Here is a 17,053-nt window from a genome sequence, read left to right on the forward strand (position 1 = left end):
TCCACACGCACCTTATCTCGTTTGGAGCATTGCACGATAACTAGTTTCCAAACACAGAGCAAAGCAAAACCTGGCACAGAGTCTCTTATAGTCACAAACAGAACTTTCCATTCTTGACATGACCGAATGAACGCATTTTTCCTGCAAAAGACCACTCCCTGTTCGCTCCTCTTTTGTTTCCTATGAGAGGGGCCAATCAACTCCAAGGTGTGCTTTACTCTTAAGTAGACCTTGCTTTCTTAATTCTTGTCTTCTGGCAGCTCTGCGCATGTGCACACTGGGAACAGGCTCCAGCTGTTCTTCTGCTTCACTGCTGTCTAATTCCCTCTCTGCTTCTGATGCAGAGCCCTCGTCCGAGCTTTCCTCAACCCCCAGGACTGGCCCCATGTTCCTCCCCGACCTCCTCACTGTCCGACTCTGCTGCCTGTGGGCCACAACGCCTTCAGGAAATTTCTCCTTAGTTCTAGGTCACGTCTCAATTCGTTTCCATCCATCGCTCCTTCTCCTCCTGCCTCCCGTGCGCAGAATAAACTTTGTGCAAGAAGAAACAAAATGCTTAAGGAAGGGTAGAGGGTGTCAGGCAACGATCTACGAGATCTATCTTGGCTGTTTAATGTATTTATGATATACGTGGAAAGATGCTGAGGGTGACAGAAGGATGTTGGGTAAGGGTTTGAATGTGGGTGTAGCGGACACCATGCGGTTAGTGAGAGCGGAAAGATTTTCAGCCCATGTTGCAGACCCTACGATGCTAAGAGGAGCGAGGACCTGAATATGAATGGGGAAGGAAGCTTGGAAGATTCTCAAAAAGAGAGGGGGAGGGAAGACAATTTTGAATTGGTGTAGTATGGAGGTCTTTAAAACATGGTTTAGCAAGTCTGTCTTTTCTCTTAATCCTCTTCTCCAATTTCTTTTGATTACTGTCCTTTACGACAGGTAGCATAATATGTGTTACCTCAAAAGGATTGTGTGATGGCTAGGCAACTGGTAATAAGGGAACGGATGTAATCCAGTGGCGCTTTAAGTCCACGCCTGTCAAATGTTGGAACACTGTCTATCCTGCCCTCATTTCCCGATCAGTGACTAAGATGCTGAGCTTGTCGATCAGAAAGGTCAGCAGTTCGGCGGTTCAAATCCCTAGCGCCGCGTAACGGAGTGAGCTCAAGGTTCCTTGTCCCAGCTTCTGCCAACCTAACAGTTCGAAAGCGCATAAAAAATGCAAGTAGAAAAATAGGAACCACCTTTGGTGGGAAGGGAACAGCGTTCCGTGCGCCTTCGGCATTTGGTCATGTTGGCCACATGACCACGGAGAACATCTTCGGACAGCGCTGGCTCTTCAGCTTTGAAACGGAGATGAGCACTGCCCCCTAGAGTCGGGAACGACTAGCACATATGTGTGAGGGGAATCTTTACATTTTAAATTCAGCCAACCTTCAATCTCCTAACCTCGTTTTCCCCTTCAGGGTCTCATGCACATTTTCAACTAGGGATACGGGTAGCCCTCGACGTATAACAGTTCATTTAGTGACCGTTCAAAGTAGCAACATCCCAGAAAAAAAGTGACTTATGACTATTTTTCACAGTTACGACCTTTGCAGCATCCCCATAATAGTGTGATCAAAATTCAGAGGCTGGGCAACTGGTTCCTATTTATGACCGTGGCAGTGTTTTGCAGCCGGAATTACTTAACAATCGGACTACGGTGGCGCAGTGGTTAGAATGCAGTACTGCAGGCTGCTTTTGCTGATCACCGGCTGCCAGCAGTTTAGCAGATTGAATCTCACCAGGCTCAAGGTTGACTTGTCCTTCCATCCTTCCAAGGTGGGGAAAAGGAGGACCCAGATTGTTGGGGGAGATGACTCTATAAACCGCTTAGAGAGGGTTGTAAAGCACTGCGAAGCGGTATATAAATGCTAAGTGCTTTTGCTACTAACTTATCAACTGCAGTGATTTGCTTAACAGCCGAGGCCAGAAAAGTCTTCAAATGGAGCAAAACTCACTTAACGAATGTCTCCCTCAACAACAACAAAATTGGCCTCGATTGTGGATGTAAATCGAAGATTATTACCTGTACTGATTCCTTCCTCTCGTGCCTAATGCTGTACCGTAATTGTTACTTAAAAACACTGAAACTGCAGATTGTGCATTTCCGAGTCTAAAGCGACAAATTCCTAGGGAAATGTCAAAGTTACTCAGAAGTTATGCCTCTCTGATTTTTAAGCTACATTCAGCAGTGGGAATGCAGTGGAGGGTTTCCTGATTAAATGGAGGGAAGTATGCAGTGGAGTACCCCAAGGCTTTGTTTTAGGCCCATGATTCTTCAACATCTTCATCAATGACTTGGAAGAGGGGATAGATGGGGAACTCATCAAATTTGCAGATGACACCAAGCTGGCAGGAATAGCCAACACTCCAGAAGATAGGCTTAAGATACAGAAGGATCTTGACAGATTTGAACATTGGGCATTATCTAATAAAATGAAATTCAATGGCGAAAAGAGTAAGGTTCTACTTTAAGGTAAGAAAAACAAAATGCACAGGTACAGTGCAGGTGGTACCTGGCTCAGGAGTAGTAACTGTGAGAGGGATATTGGAGCCCTAGTGGACAACCATTTAAACAGGAGCCAGCCATGTGCCAAAAAAGCCAACACAGTTCTAGGCTGCATAAACAGAGGGATAGAATCAAGATCACGTGAAGTGTTAATACCACTTTATAAGGCCTTGGTAAAGCCACACTTGGAATCCTGCATCCAGTTTTGGTCGCCACGATGTAGAAAAGATGTGGAGACTCTAGAAAAGAGTGCAGAGAAGAGCAACAAAGATGATTAGGGGACCGGAGACTAAAACATATGAAGAACGGTTGCGGGAACTGGGTATGTCTAGTTTAATAGAAAGAAGGACTAAGGGAGACATGATAGCAGTCTTCCAATATCTCAGGGGCTGCCACAAAGAAGAAGGAATCAAGCTATTCTCCAAAGCACCCAAGGGCAGGACAAGAAGCAATGGGTGGAAACTAATCAAGGAGAGAAGCAGCTTAGAACTAAGGAGAAATTTCCTGACAGTTAGAACAATTAATCAGTGGAACTACTTGCCTCCAGAAGTTGTGAACGCTCCAACACTGGAGGTTTTGTCTGAAGTGATGTAGGGTTTCCTGCCTAAGCAGGGGGTTGGACTAGAAGACCGGCCAGGTCCCTTCCAACTCCGTTATTCTATCATTGTACACAAGGTTTGATGGCTGCGTGTCCTGAAGTTTTCCTCCTCTTTTATAAATGGCTGGTACCAGCTGACTCTAAACCATGATCTCCAGACAATCATCTATTGTTAAATAATCCAAATCATCCAGTCAATCAACTCTCCTCAGTTGCTATCAAAGAAAAGACTCACAGCAAAGGAGAAGAAAGACCATTATTAAACCCCATGTGATCGTGGTCTGAACAGAAACTGTGTTTGCTGAAGGCACCGTCCTAAACTCATGCTTAGCGTTTACAAAGATTGCCTCTGTTGTTTGTTGCTCTCTGTAAGCAAAAGTGGCCTATTATTGTCCCTTTTTTGTTTAAAAGACGAGATTGCAATAACAATAATAATAATAACAACAACAACAACAACAACAACAACAATAATAATAATAATAATAATAATAATAATAATAATAATAATAATAATAATGTTTGTTTACAGCCCCCCAAAACTGTAACTTCAGGGACATCATGGATACAGCCCATAAATGATGCACAACTTCCTTCACTTCAAGATGCCCAGGAGATAGGAATGAAAACACAAAATTGACCCCTTCTTCACACAACTCCTTAAAAAAATTAGCTACTGTGCTACAAACAAGAAGATCCATGATTCTCATAAATTAAAATATCCAACCAGTTTTCCTCAACTCCTACTTAAGAAGCAAGATGATCAGGTAGAACATGAAAAGAAGGACTAGGGGAGACATGAAGTGTTCCAATATCTCAGGGGTTGCCACAAAGAAAAGGGAGTCAAACTATTCTCCAAAGCACCCGAAGGCAGAACAAGAAGCAATGGGTGGAAACTCATCAAGGAGAGAAGCAACCTAGAACTAAGGAGAAATTTCTTGACAATTAAAACAATTAATCAGTGGAACAGCTTGCCTCCAGAAGTTGTGAATGCCCCAACACTGGAATTCTTTAAGAACATGTTGGATATCCATTTGTCTGAAGTGGCATAGGGTTTCCTGTCTAAGCAGGGGGTTGGACTACAAGATCTCCAAGGTCCCTCCCATCTATTCTATTCTCTACTCTACATTCTCTTCTGTTCTGTTCTGTTCTCTTCTCTATTCTACTCTACTCTATTCTACATTCTATTCTATTCTATTCTATATTCTACCCTACTCTACCCTAGTCTACATTCTACTCTATTCTATTCTATTCTATTCTATTCTATTCTATTCTATTCTATTCTATTCTATTCTATTCTATCATGAGTCAATTTGACCAAACGATTTTTTGCTAAGAGTTTTGGCTGGTCCTTGAGGTGGCTGCGACAGTTGTAAGTATGAAAAATGGTCGTAAGTCACTTTTTTCAGTGCTGTTGTAACCGAACAAACGACTGTAAGTCAAGGAGCAACTGCACCTTCCTCTTGGTTGAAATGTACTGATATAAAAGTGTTTAAGCTACTGAAAAGCAGCCTTGCTCCAGGGCTTTCAATCCCCATCCTTTCTGTTCTGCAGGAATGTGTGTTTATTACATTTTTAACACCCTGGTTATAGAATGAGAACGTCTCTTTCGATAGCTCCGAGGAAGCATTTTTCTCACTGCTCTTACCAGTGAGAAAATGTAGGCTACTGGTTACCCAGCGGTATCCTTGCCCAGAAGGGCCTCCCGAAGGGTATCAATCTGATGACATCTGACAGCGTATATATATTTATTTCCACCTCTTGGTTTTGCACAGTAATTGAACAGAAGTCTGTGAGTGGTACAGCTGTCATTTCCCATCAGAGAAGGGCTGGGATGAAAGAGCCCGCTATTTTGTTTTTTTCCTTTTGATTTATATCCCGCCTTCCCTGACAAACGGTCCAGGTGGGTATATAATATTTCCCTTTCCAGCTTTATCCTTAATCTTCGGGGATACGTCAAAGCAACCGGGGAGGAGGTCAGCTTCGCATCGAGATGAAGTAATAAAAGCTTCCCGCAATCCGACACTTCCACACCAAATACACCTACAAAGCACGGCACACCATCGGGCAGCGGCATTGCCGGATTCCCCAAAATGAAGCCGTTCGATTAAAGAATCAATAGGGACCCTTCAGGGGCCCAAAGATTTAGACCAGGGTTTGCCAACCGTAAACACTCAGAGTAATTTGGACCCGTTTCCCACAGAAAAAAAAACACCGGGAGCCAACGATCCTAACCAGAAGCCCCCCATTCAATTCTGGAGCCAACCGTAGTCCAGTTCCTCCATCATAGAGTCTTCTCCTAGCGCAGCGTCCTTTTTCCTCTATTTGTCCTAACCGTAAGCCTATCAATTATGGAGCCGACTGGAAAACCTACTCCATGCTTTTCGTCCCCTCCCAACTGGAAGCTCCTCTCAAAATTGTGGGGCCGATTGGCCACAAGGGAGCTGCAGTACAGGGATGAAAGAGCCACATGCTGCTCCGGAGCTGGGAATTCCCAATCTCTGATTTAGACACATTGCATACAGGTTAGTCCTCTATTTAGATCACAAGTGGGGCCGAAATTTCAATCGCTAAGCAAGACAGTTTGGCCTCGTTTTACAACCCTTCCTGCCGCAGTTGCTAAGAGGATCCCTGCTGTCGTGAAATTAATCATACATTGGTTAAGTGACTCGGGCTTCCCCACTGAACCTGCTTGTCAGAGGTTCCCAAAAGGTGATCCCGTGATCCCAGGACCCCGTCATAAATACAAGCCAATGGCCAAGCATCCAAATTTTGATCGCATGGCCACAAGGATGTTGCAATAGCAATAGCACTTAAGACTTATATGCCGCTTCACAGGGCTTGGCAGCCCTCTCTAAGCGGTTTTACAGAGCCGGCCTATTGCCCCCAACAATCTGGGTCCTCATTTTAATGACCTCAGAAGGACGAAAGGCTGAGTTAACCTTGAGACGGTCAGGTTCAAACTGCTGGCAGTCGGCAGAATTAGCCTGCAATACCGCATTCTAACCGCTGCGCCACCCCAGCTCTTGAAACGGTCGTAAGTATCAAAAACGGTCACTTTTTTCAGTGTCATTGTAACTTCAAGAGGTCACTAAATGAATGGTTATAAGTTGAGGACTACTAGTAGTGGATCAGACCAAGGTTGTCGTGATGCAGCAACGGAAGAGGCTAGCTGTTCCTTTCAACAGCCAAAGTTGGCTGGACGGAAATCTACTCCTCGTTGGAAAAGATCCACAGTCTGCAAAGGTCCAGTAACACATTTATTTTACAGGGTAGATACAGCTAGTCCTTGACTTACGGCCGGTCCTTCGAAGTTACAACAGACCTCCCCCGGGCTACTTATAATCCAGGTGTGAACTTTCAGCTGGTCAGCCCTACCTGCCCATGGTCACATGATTGCATTTTGAGTGCCCAACAACTAAGGCACCCAATTTGCAACATTCCACAGTCACATAACTGTGATTAAAAATATTGCTTTTTTAAAAGAAAACCAGAAACACATTTATTATATCTTTACAATGACTAGGTTCATGGTTTATCATTTATTGCTTGCATGTACCCTGAGAGCTTATGCACCGGAAACAAATTCCTTGAGTGTCTCATCACAGTTGGCCAATAAAGAATTCTAATTCTACTTCTGAAGGTGGCTCAGTGGCTAAGACGCTGAGCTTGTCGATCAGAAAGATCGGCAGTTTGAATCCCTAACGCCGTGTAACGGAGTGAGCTCCCGTGACTTGTCCCAGCTTCTGCCAACCTAGCAGTTTGAAAGCACATAAAAATGCAAGTAGAAAAATAGGAACCACCTTTGGTGGGAAGGTAACAGCGTTCCGTGCGCCTTGGGCGTTGAGTCATGCCGGCCACATGACCACGGAGACGTCTTCGACAGCGCTGGCTCTTCGGCTTTGAAACAGACATGAGCATTGCCCCCTAGAGTCGGGAACGACTAGCACATATGTGCGAGGGGAACCTTTACCTTAATTCTAATTCTAATTTACTTCCAATTTCCAGCAAAGAACTTCCATTGTGGACAATGAGTTTGCTTAACAGCTGCTGTGTTCACTTTACAACCGCGATTGTATAATTGGGCGTGGCCACGTGGTGACCCGCTTAACGACTGGCACACCTTACAACCATAGTTCCGGCCTCAATTACGGTCGTAAGTCAAGGACTATCTATAAAATTTTAGCTTCAGAACCAACATTGAAGAACAAAATTAATGGAATGGTTAGACTAGCTGAGCCATCAATTTACACGACGACTTTTGCATGACGACGGCCATTAATTCTTTTGCTTGGAAAACTCTTCAATTGCACTAAAAACAGTTTTATGTTCTTTAGAAGAAAAATAACTAGCCAGGAGCTTCATCTGGGTTTTAATATACGAACTTCAGTTAAGAGAAATAACGGCTGGGAGCAAAATTTATCTAGTTCTAATAAGTTGAGAGAGTGCCAAATTAATTTCTTCCCCCCCCCTTCTCTGAGCATCTTAAAAAGGAATTTAAATTCACGACAGATAACTTTCCAAGAACCTATCGCAACTCATCAAGTTTTCAAGTATTTCTATTTTTAATGCAATCTTTCGTAGATGGAATACTTCTATTTTTCGGAGTATAAGACGTACCTTTTTCCCTCAAAAAAGAGGCTGAAAATCTGGGTGCGTCTTATACACTGAATACAGCATTTTTTTTGCCTCCAGAAACCCCACCCCTTCACCAAAATGGACATGCACAGCCTTTAGGAGGCTTTCAGAGTGCTCCTGGGGGCTGGGGAGGGCAGATTTTGCACCCCTCCAGCCCCCAGGAGCACTCTATAAGCCTCCTAAAGGCTATGCATGGCCATTTTGGTGAAGGGGGCAGGGTTTTTTGGACAAAAAACGGGCCCACCTTCGTGAAAAACGGGCCATTTTTGGGAGGTTTGTAGAGTACAAAAACTTTTTTTTAAAATTTGCCTCTTCAAAACCTTGTGCTTCTTATACTCTGGTACGTCTTGTACTCTGAAAAATACAGTAGATGGGTAGAAATTCATTTTTTTCCCCTACCTTTTTCCGTGGGCATGGCTAGGTGGAGAGGGGTCAGGTGACTGAGCGGGCATGGACATGAATCACGTCAAGTGGGCCACGCCCACTCAGTCACATGACAACCCCCCCACCTAGCCACACCCATAGAATCGGTAGTAAAAAAAAAATGAATCCCACCACTGCTGTACTTCAACAAATCCTAGGGCCAAGTAGAAAGAAATCTGTCCGTTATTCTGAAAATAAAGCAGCGATTCCTGGAAATCAGATGCGTCAAGAACGGGTCGTATCAAACGAGTCTTACTCCGTGCTTTGGTGGCACACCGACTCTCGTGAATAGTTGGGAATGCCACCGACGTCGTATGCTTTGATTTCAGGAAAGCATTCGACTAAGAAAAGCGGCTGGTTTGATATATGCAGGCTGCAGAGCCTGGAAAGATGGGGGAGGGGCACAGCTGTTGTCCAGATGTAGGCTTCTCCATCTCTGGGAGCAAAATGCCACACGCCTTGCCTGCTCCCGCCTGAAGGAGTGTTGGACGCTGCCCACCGAGTACACGCTATTCAGAAGGTTCAATCTGTGTTTAATTTGTTCAGTAGTCAGATCAGGGCTGTAGAAGGAAGATGGCTTTTGTGAGGATGGGGCACTTTTTAAAAAAAATAAAGCTGGTTTTTTAAAAAAATATGGAACATCTGCTTTCGGTGCAAAATAAATGAGCAACACGGCAAGCTTTTAGCCAATGAAATGCACAGCCAGTGTGGTCTAGTGGTTAAAACACCAAGCTAGAAATTGGGAGAGTCGGTCCTAGTTCTAAACAGAAAAGTTGGCTGGGTGACCTTGGGCCAATCACCAGGAGACTGTGAGTTCTAGTCCTACCTTATGCATGAAAGCCAGCTGAATGACTTTGTGCTAATCACCAGGAAACTGTGAGTTCTCGTCCTTCCTTAGGCATGAAAACTGGCTGGGTGACTTCCAGCCAATCACCAGGAGACGGAGAGTTCTAGTCCTTCCCTGGGCATGAAAGTTGGGTGGGATGACCTTGGACCAATCACCAGGAGACAGTGAATTCTAGTCCTCCCTTAGGCATGAAAACTGGCTGGGTGACTTCCAGCCAATCACCAGGAGACAGGGAGTTCTAGTCCTTCCCTGGGCATGAAAGTTGGGTGGGATGACCTTGGGCCAATCACCAGGAGACAGTGAATTCTAGTCCTCCCTTAGGCATCAAAACTGGCTGGGGGACTTCGGGCCAATCACCAGGAGACGGGGAGTTCTAGTCCTTCCCTGGGCATGAAAGTTGGGTGGATGACCTTGGGCCAATCACCAGGAGACGGGGAGTTCTAGTCCTTCCCTGGGCATGGTGGATGACCTTGGGCCAATCACCAGGAGACGGGGAGTTCTAGTCCTTCCCTGGGCATGAAAGTTGGGTGGATGACCTTGGGCCAATCACCAGGAGACGAGGAGTTCTAGTCCTTCCCTGGGCATGAAAGTTGGATGGATGACCTTGGGCCAATCACCAGGAGAGAGTGAATTCTAGTCCTCCCTTAGGCATGAAAACTGGCTGGGTGACTTCGGGCCAATCACCAGGAGATGGGGAGTTCTAGTCCTGCCTTAGGCATGAAAGCCAGCTGGGTGACTTTGGGGCAATTACTCTCTCTCAACACAACCCACCTCACAGGGTTGTTGTTGGAAAAATAGGAAGAGGAAGGAATATTAGATATGTTCATCACTTTGAGTGATTTATATGAATGTGGATAAAAATAAAGAACAACAAATAGCAATTATTGATATTTTCACAGACTTCCTTAAACCGGTTCTGAATGACACCAGGGGGTTAAATAAATAGCATGTTGACTATTCATTTTCCTGACACGGTAAAATACACACGCTTAGTCCCTCTTTTTATTTCAAAGGTTGTGAATTATCTCCAGTCCCAAATAGTTCTAAAGAGTCCTACAGTAGGCTGCCAAAGTCTTTCGGGATAAGGCTGAGAAGCACCCACCTTTATCTCCCTTGAAACACTGCCAAAGACCTAATTGGCAATTAGCTTGGCAAGGCCCCACAGAGCAAAGAGTCCAAATGAAGCTTCAGAAGGTAAACTGACCTGTGTGAACCAAGTTGCTTCCTGCAAAGGCTCATGTGCCTTTGCTCCTCCTTTATGTCATATGGGAGGGGCCAATCATCTCCAAGCCTTACTCCACAGTTGCCCCTTCTGTCTTAACTGTTCTTGCCTTCTGGCAGATCTGTGCATGCGCGCACTGGGAACAGGCTCCCCCTGTTCTTCTGCCTCACTGATGTCAGACTCTGAAGGCTCTGGAGGCAGCACATAACTCCCAGATGACCTTGGCCCCCTCTTTCCCTGCGACACAGAGCCCTCGTCTGAGCCTTCCCCAGCCTCCAGGACTGGCCCATCTTCCTCCCCAACCTCCTCACTGTCTGAGTCTGCTGCCAGCTCTGCAGGCCGCCGGCAGACCACGACAATGGTGGGGAATGGAAGGATTTATATTCCTTGCAGACAGCTGGTCATTTGCATCCTTTTAGAGAGTTGTTGAGGCCACTTGGAGGTTTGTCTCTGTCCTCAGGGTCATCTGAATAGTGCAAATGGGTGTGGAGCCTTCTTGGAACTGCTGAAAGGCCTGCGTTGTGGAGCTGTGCTTTCTGCAGGATGTTTTCCGCAGTGAATGGGCACAGGTGACCCTGAGGACATTGACAAAGCCTCAAGTGGCCTCAATGACTATAAATAAAAGGATGCAAATGACCAGCTATCTGCAAGGAGGGTAACTCCTTCCATTCCCCACCAACCAGTCAGAACTGAAGAAGCTTCTTGGATGAGAAGCGACACGTCTTCAAAACAAAAAAACAACAACAAGAAAGTCCAGTTGCCTCTTGAAAAAGCACTTTTGCGACAACCAGGACCTGGATGACGGAGAATCTCCAGAGACATCTAACAGGATATCCTAATCAGATTGACTCTATAGGAACAGGAAGTTCCTGATGAAAATGGAAATATTTATGGGGGGGGGGGAAGTGTGCAGAACCCAGAGGAGGAAACAGCCAACAAATTGGGACTAAGAGAATGGCTTGTTCAGCGTAACCCCAAGTTATAGGAATGTAGAAGCCGCAAGATATAAAATATCTCTGGAAGGCCACACATTTAAATTCAGTTTAGCTCAGCTTAAGACTGCTGCATGCATTTTTTTTTTTTTTTTTTTGCTTCCAGAAATACTTGAGTTACAATTCTGAAAGAGGAAACGAGTCATTGAACTAAAAAAGGACTGGTCAGAAAACACAGTCAATGATTAAATTTCCGCAGGCCTCCTGTGCTTCGGTCCAGTGGCCAAGCCATGTGACTGGAGCCTAGGAACAGAGGAGAGGCAAAACAACCCTCCCCATCCAGAATGATGGTTCCAGAGGAATCAATCCACAGCAGCCAGGTGACAGGTAGCGTAAGAAATGCCTGGTATGGGTAGTCCTTGACTTACGACCGCAGTTGGGTGCAAAATGTCTGTTGCTAAGAGAAACCGTTGTTGAGTTTTGCCCCGTTTTGCAACCTTCCCTGCCACAGTCTTTAAGTCAATCAATGCCGTCGTTAAGTTAGTTAACGTGGTGGGTAAGTGAATCTTTCACTTTACTTATCCGAAGGTCGCAAAAGGGGATCACATGACAAACACTCCTGGACATTGCAAACATTGCCAAGTGTCTGAGATTTTGATCAAGTGACCATGGGATAACAGAGTAATGGAAAAACAGAGTAAAAAATAATAATGGAGTTACAGTAACAGAATAATAGAATAACAGAGTAACAGAATAACGGAATGACAGAGTAACAGAGTAACAAAATAATAGTAACGGAATAACAGAGTAACAGAATTACAGAATGACAGTAACAGAATAACGGAATAACAGAGTAACAGAATACCAGAATAAGAGTAACAGAGTAACAGTAATAGGTAACAGGATAACGGAATAATGGAATCACAGTAACAGAACAATAGAATAACAGAGCAATAGAATAACAGAGTAACAGAATAACAGTAGCGGAATAATGGAATAATGGAGTAACAGAGTAATGGAATAATGGAATGACAGAATAACTGAGTAACAAAATAACAGTAACAGAATAATAGAATAACAGAGTAACAGAGTAACAGTAACAGAGTAACGGAATAACAGAATAACAGTAACAGAATAATAGAATAACAGAGAAACAGAATAACGGTAACAGAATAACAGGATAACGGAATAATAGATTAACAGAATAACAGCATGACAGAGTAATAGAATAACGGAATAGCAGAATAACAGAGTACCAGAATAACAGAGTAACAGCAACAGAGTAACGGAATAACAAAATAACAGAGTAAGAGAGTAACAGAATAACGGAATAACGGAATAACAGAGTAAGAGAATAACAGAATAACGGAATAATGGAATGACAGAGTAATAGAATAACAGTAACAGAATAATACAATAATGAAATAACACAGTAAGGACATAATGGAATAAAGGAATAAAGGAATAACGGAGTAACAGAGAATAACAGAAACAGAATAACAGAATAATAGAATAACAGAGCAAGGGAATAACGGAATAAAAGCATAACGGCATAACAGAACAATGGAGTAACGGAATAACAAGATAACAGTAACAGAATAATAGAAACAGAATAACAGAATAATGTAATAACAAGATGGATGGATGGAAAGAAAGGGATGGAGACAGGGAGAGATAAAATTAGATAGATGGATGGATGGATGGATGGATGGATGGATGGATGGATGGATGGATGGATGGAAAGAGAGGGATGGAGACAGGGAGAGACAAAAATTGATGATAGATAGATAGATAGATAGATAGATAGATAGATAGATAGATAGATGAGAGAGAGAGAGAGAGAGAGAGAGAGAGAGAGAGAGATGAGAGAGATGGATGGATGGAAAGAGAAGGATGGGGAGAGGGAGAGATAAAATTAGATAGATGGATGGATGGATGGATGGATGGATGGATGGATGGAAAGAGAGGGATGGAGACAGGGAGAGACAAAATTGATAGATAGATAGATAGATAGATAGATAGATAGATAGATAGACAGACAGACAGACAGACAGACAGACAGACAGACAGACAGACAGACAGACAGACAAACAATAGGAAAAGAGAGAGAGACACAGAGAGAGAGATTTCTCCAGGCACCGCCAGAGTGGGGAAGCGCTCGCCCGGACTCGCGAGTTAAAGCGAACCCGACCGAAGTTGCCCAAATCCAAGCTCCTCCCGCCTCGCAATTCGGAACAAGAGCGCCCGGAGGGAGGCAGGCAGGCAGGCAGGCAGGAGGGGAGGGAGACAACCAAATCCAACCCCACTCCCGGGCCCGCCTTTCGGGATGGAGACCCAGCCTTCCACCCTCCGCACCCACGGAGGACCGGGGTGGTGGGTGGGAAGAGCGCGCTAGCAGGAGACCCGCCACCCCCCGAAGTTGCAACCCGGGACCGAGCTCCGGAACCGAAGCCCTCCGCCTCCCCGGCCGCAGAGCCCATCCAGCTCGCTCCTCCGGCCTGGCTGCCCTCCGGCGATGAGCGGCCGGCCAGACGCGGCTTCCCTCCGCCGGCCCTCTCCCCCCCCCCCCGCGCGCTTACCGCCTTGCCGGACCGAGGCACCGCGGCCCGGGTACCGCTCTGCTGGCTTGGCACGGCACGGCTCGGCACGGCTGGGCTGCCAGCGGAAACCGGGGCGGGGCAGGCGGCGCCGGGACGGCCAGGCGGGGAGGGACGGAGGCGGAGGCCGGGCGGTGCTGCCCCAAGAGCCAACCCAGCTGCGCGGGGAGGGCTGGGCGCCTCCCCGCTTCGGGGTTGAATCCCCGGCCTGGCTGCGTTCTTGCCTTTCTCCGCTCCGCCGCCGCCGGCTCCTTCTTCCCCGGGGCTCCTAAAAGGTCCTCCGCTCGATCGATTGGATCGCTGACCCTTCTGGGCTCCGTCCTCGGACCTTCCGCCTCTCCCGAGGGGATGGGTTGCTCCAAATGGGGTCAGAAAAAAGGAGAGGTCGTCCTCAACTTACGACCCCCAGATTGATGTTGTTGAGTGGGACGATGGGGGGAGCGTGCTCTTTGCCTCGTTTTACGACTTTTCCCTGCCACGTTGGTTAAGCGAATCCCTGCCGTTAAATGAGTAACCCCGGTTGTTAAGTAAATCTTCTAGACCAGGGGTCCCCAACCTTTTCTATACCCCTCCCCACACCCCTAGAACGCTTGTGATATATTCTCGCATCCCTTACAAAAGTAAATACTTATATGCATATAATGCATACATTATAATACATACATTATAATGCATACACTATATACACTATAATTTTGAAACTTCTAAAGCAATATGGCTAACCTTTTGATTCTCACATGGCAAAATCAGTGGTGGGTTTCAAATTTTTTTAGAACCTCTTCTGTAGGTGTGGCCTGCTTTGTGGGAGTGGCTTGCCGGCCATGTGACTGGGTGGGCATGGCCAAGCCTCCAGTGATGGCGCACCCACAACTTCTGGTGGCAAGTTGTCCCACTGGTTAAATGTTCTCACTGTTAGGAAGCTTCTCCTTAGTTCTAGATGCAGGTACAGATTAACAGAGTTGGAAGGGACCTTGGAGGTCATCTAGCCCAACCCCCTGCCTAAGCAGGAGACCCTACACCATTTTTGACAGGTGGCAGTCCAGTCTCTTCTTGAAAGCCTTCAGGGATGAAGCTACCACAACTTCTGAAGGCAACTTCTCTTCCATGGGTTGATTGTTCTCACTGTCAGAAAATTTCTCCTTATTTCTAGGTTGAATCTCTCTCCTTGTTTAGTTTCCATCCATTATTCCTTGTCTGGCCTTCAGGTGCTTTGGAAAATAGCTTGACCCCCCTCCTCTCTGTGGCAGCCCCTCAAATATTAAAAGACTGCTACCATGTCTCCCCTGGTCCTTCTCTTCACTAGACTAGCCTTGCCCAATTCCTACAACCGTTCATTGTATGTTTTAGCCTCCAGTCCCCTCATCATCTTTTTTTCAGTTTCCATCCGTTGCTTCTTGAAGTTTCCCTCTATTCATCCGAGTGGCATCATCAGCGTATCTGATTTTTCTGCTTATTTTCTCCAAGCAATTTAATATATTTGTTTTGCTCCTTCAAACCCAGCCTTCTAACTCAGCACGCAGCCTGCTCTTAAGTTAAACAAATCACTCATGCTCTAGAAAGCAGAAACGGAGTATAAAATCATCTTGATAGGTTGGGCAAGTGGGTAGAAATTGACAGGATGAAATCCGAGGGCCGCAAAGCTAAAAGTCCCTACGAATTTGCTGCCGTGATTCCCTTCCTACCAAAATGACGGGCTCCAGTTCCTGAGGCCAAATTTTATTTCACCCAAAATAGGATTATTATTATTACTATTTTGCTTTGTTGCGCAGGGTGGTTCCCAGATAATTACTAATAACTACCTTGGGTGCTCATTTGAGGTGAAAAGCTATATATGTACGTCTTTGGTTGATCGGGTTTTTTCCCGCGTAGAATTGGAAGTATCATCACGACGTTTCGATGAAGTCTCATTCATCATCTTCAGGTTGGTGCTTCCGGCTTGGTGCTTCCAGGAACCTGAGACTTCATCGAAACGTCGTGATGATACTTCCAATTCTACGCGGGGGAAAACCTGAACAACCAAAGACGTACATATTAACACCCGCGAAAACCTCAAAAAAAAAAAAAAACACACACACACACACATATATATATGATAAGGAGGCGAGCCTGTGGCTTAGTGGCTAAGACTTCTGCCTAAGATATAATACAGCCCAGGTTCGAATCCCAGTAAGGGTATGGCTAGCTGATGAGAGCTAATTAGCTCGAAATAGATCTATACTAGTCTCCCTTTATTTATTTATCAGTACAAATACAACATGTGTGTGTGTGTGTGTGTGTGTGTGTGTTACAACCCCTGGTATGCCTTGTCTTAGGACCTGTTGCTTAGCAACCATCCAAAGTTATGACAAGCCTCCTCCAGAGCTATTTTATGTCCAAATTTCCAAGTTCTGATGACTTCCCCCTCCTTTCCCTTTATGGCCATGTGATCACATTACGGGCTGCATTTACTAGGATTCCACATTTTGTGGGAAATCAATGCTTAATTCTGGCAACAACAAAAAACCGCAAACCCACCCATTGGGTACAGTGAGTTTGCTTAATGACTGCAAGTGTTTTGCTTAGCAACGGTGGTATTTACGTAACACCCACCGCAGAAAAAGTGGTAAAATTGGGCACGGCGATATAATGACCTGTTTAACAACCGCCGCAATTTAACGAGCATAATTCCAGGCTCAATTATGGTCAATTAAGTTGAGGATTGGCTGTATGTGGAAGATCTGAAGACTCAAGAGCAGAAAAAAGTTCAGGTTCTCTCAACTCAACTTACAACCACAATTGAGCCTAACATTAATGCTGCTAGGATGAGATGTTTCGCCCCCATTTTACGGCTTTCCTTGCCGCGCTTGTTAAGTGAAACCCCTGCAGTTGTCAAATTAGGAAACACAATTGTTGAGCAAAACTGTCTTCCCCATCGAATTGGCCTATCAGAAGGTCGCAAAAGGGGATTGTGGGACTCCTACAAATGTCATAAATGTGAGTCAGTTGTCAAGCATCTGAATATAGATCGTTTGACAATGGGGATGCTGCAAAGGTCCTGTCTGAAAAATGGTCATAAGTCACTTTTTTCAGTGTCGTCGTAAGCGAACTGTTGTACGTCGAGGACTACCTGTGTATTTGTTCATATATGGTTTTAGAAGCCGCTTTTTTTCTCTTTTCTCAAGGCAACTTAACAAAGGATCTCCCTGCCTTTATCTCCACAACAACCACCCTGTGAGGTAGGTCCCAGGGCACCTCATGAGTTCAAATGG

The 17,053-nt window shown here is 45.3% G+C and overlaps 1 protein-coding gene across 1 annotated transcript in view; it reads right to left on the reverse strand.

Annotated features, from left to right (window-relative positions):
* The window catches only part of TSPAN9 (tetraspanin 9), a 104,470-nt gene extending 90,559 nt beyond the window's left edge, over positions 1-13,911 (reverse strand). The window contains exon 1 of the mRNA XM_081958023.1: positions 13,788-13,911. The gene's annotated coding sequence lies outside the window, so the exon portion shown is untranslated. The remainder of the gene's footprint in view (positions 1-13,787) is intronic.
* Positions 13,912-17,053: the final 3,142 nt, after the last annotated feature.

This window comes from Natrix helvetica, assembly GCF_964273705.1.
Source record: "Natrix helvetica genome assembly, chromosome: 6".
NCBI lineage: Eukaryota > Metazoa > Chordata > Lepidosauria > Squamata > Natricidae > Natrix > Natrix helvetica.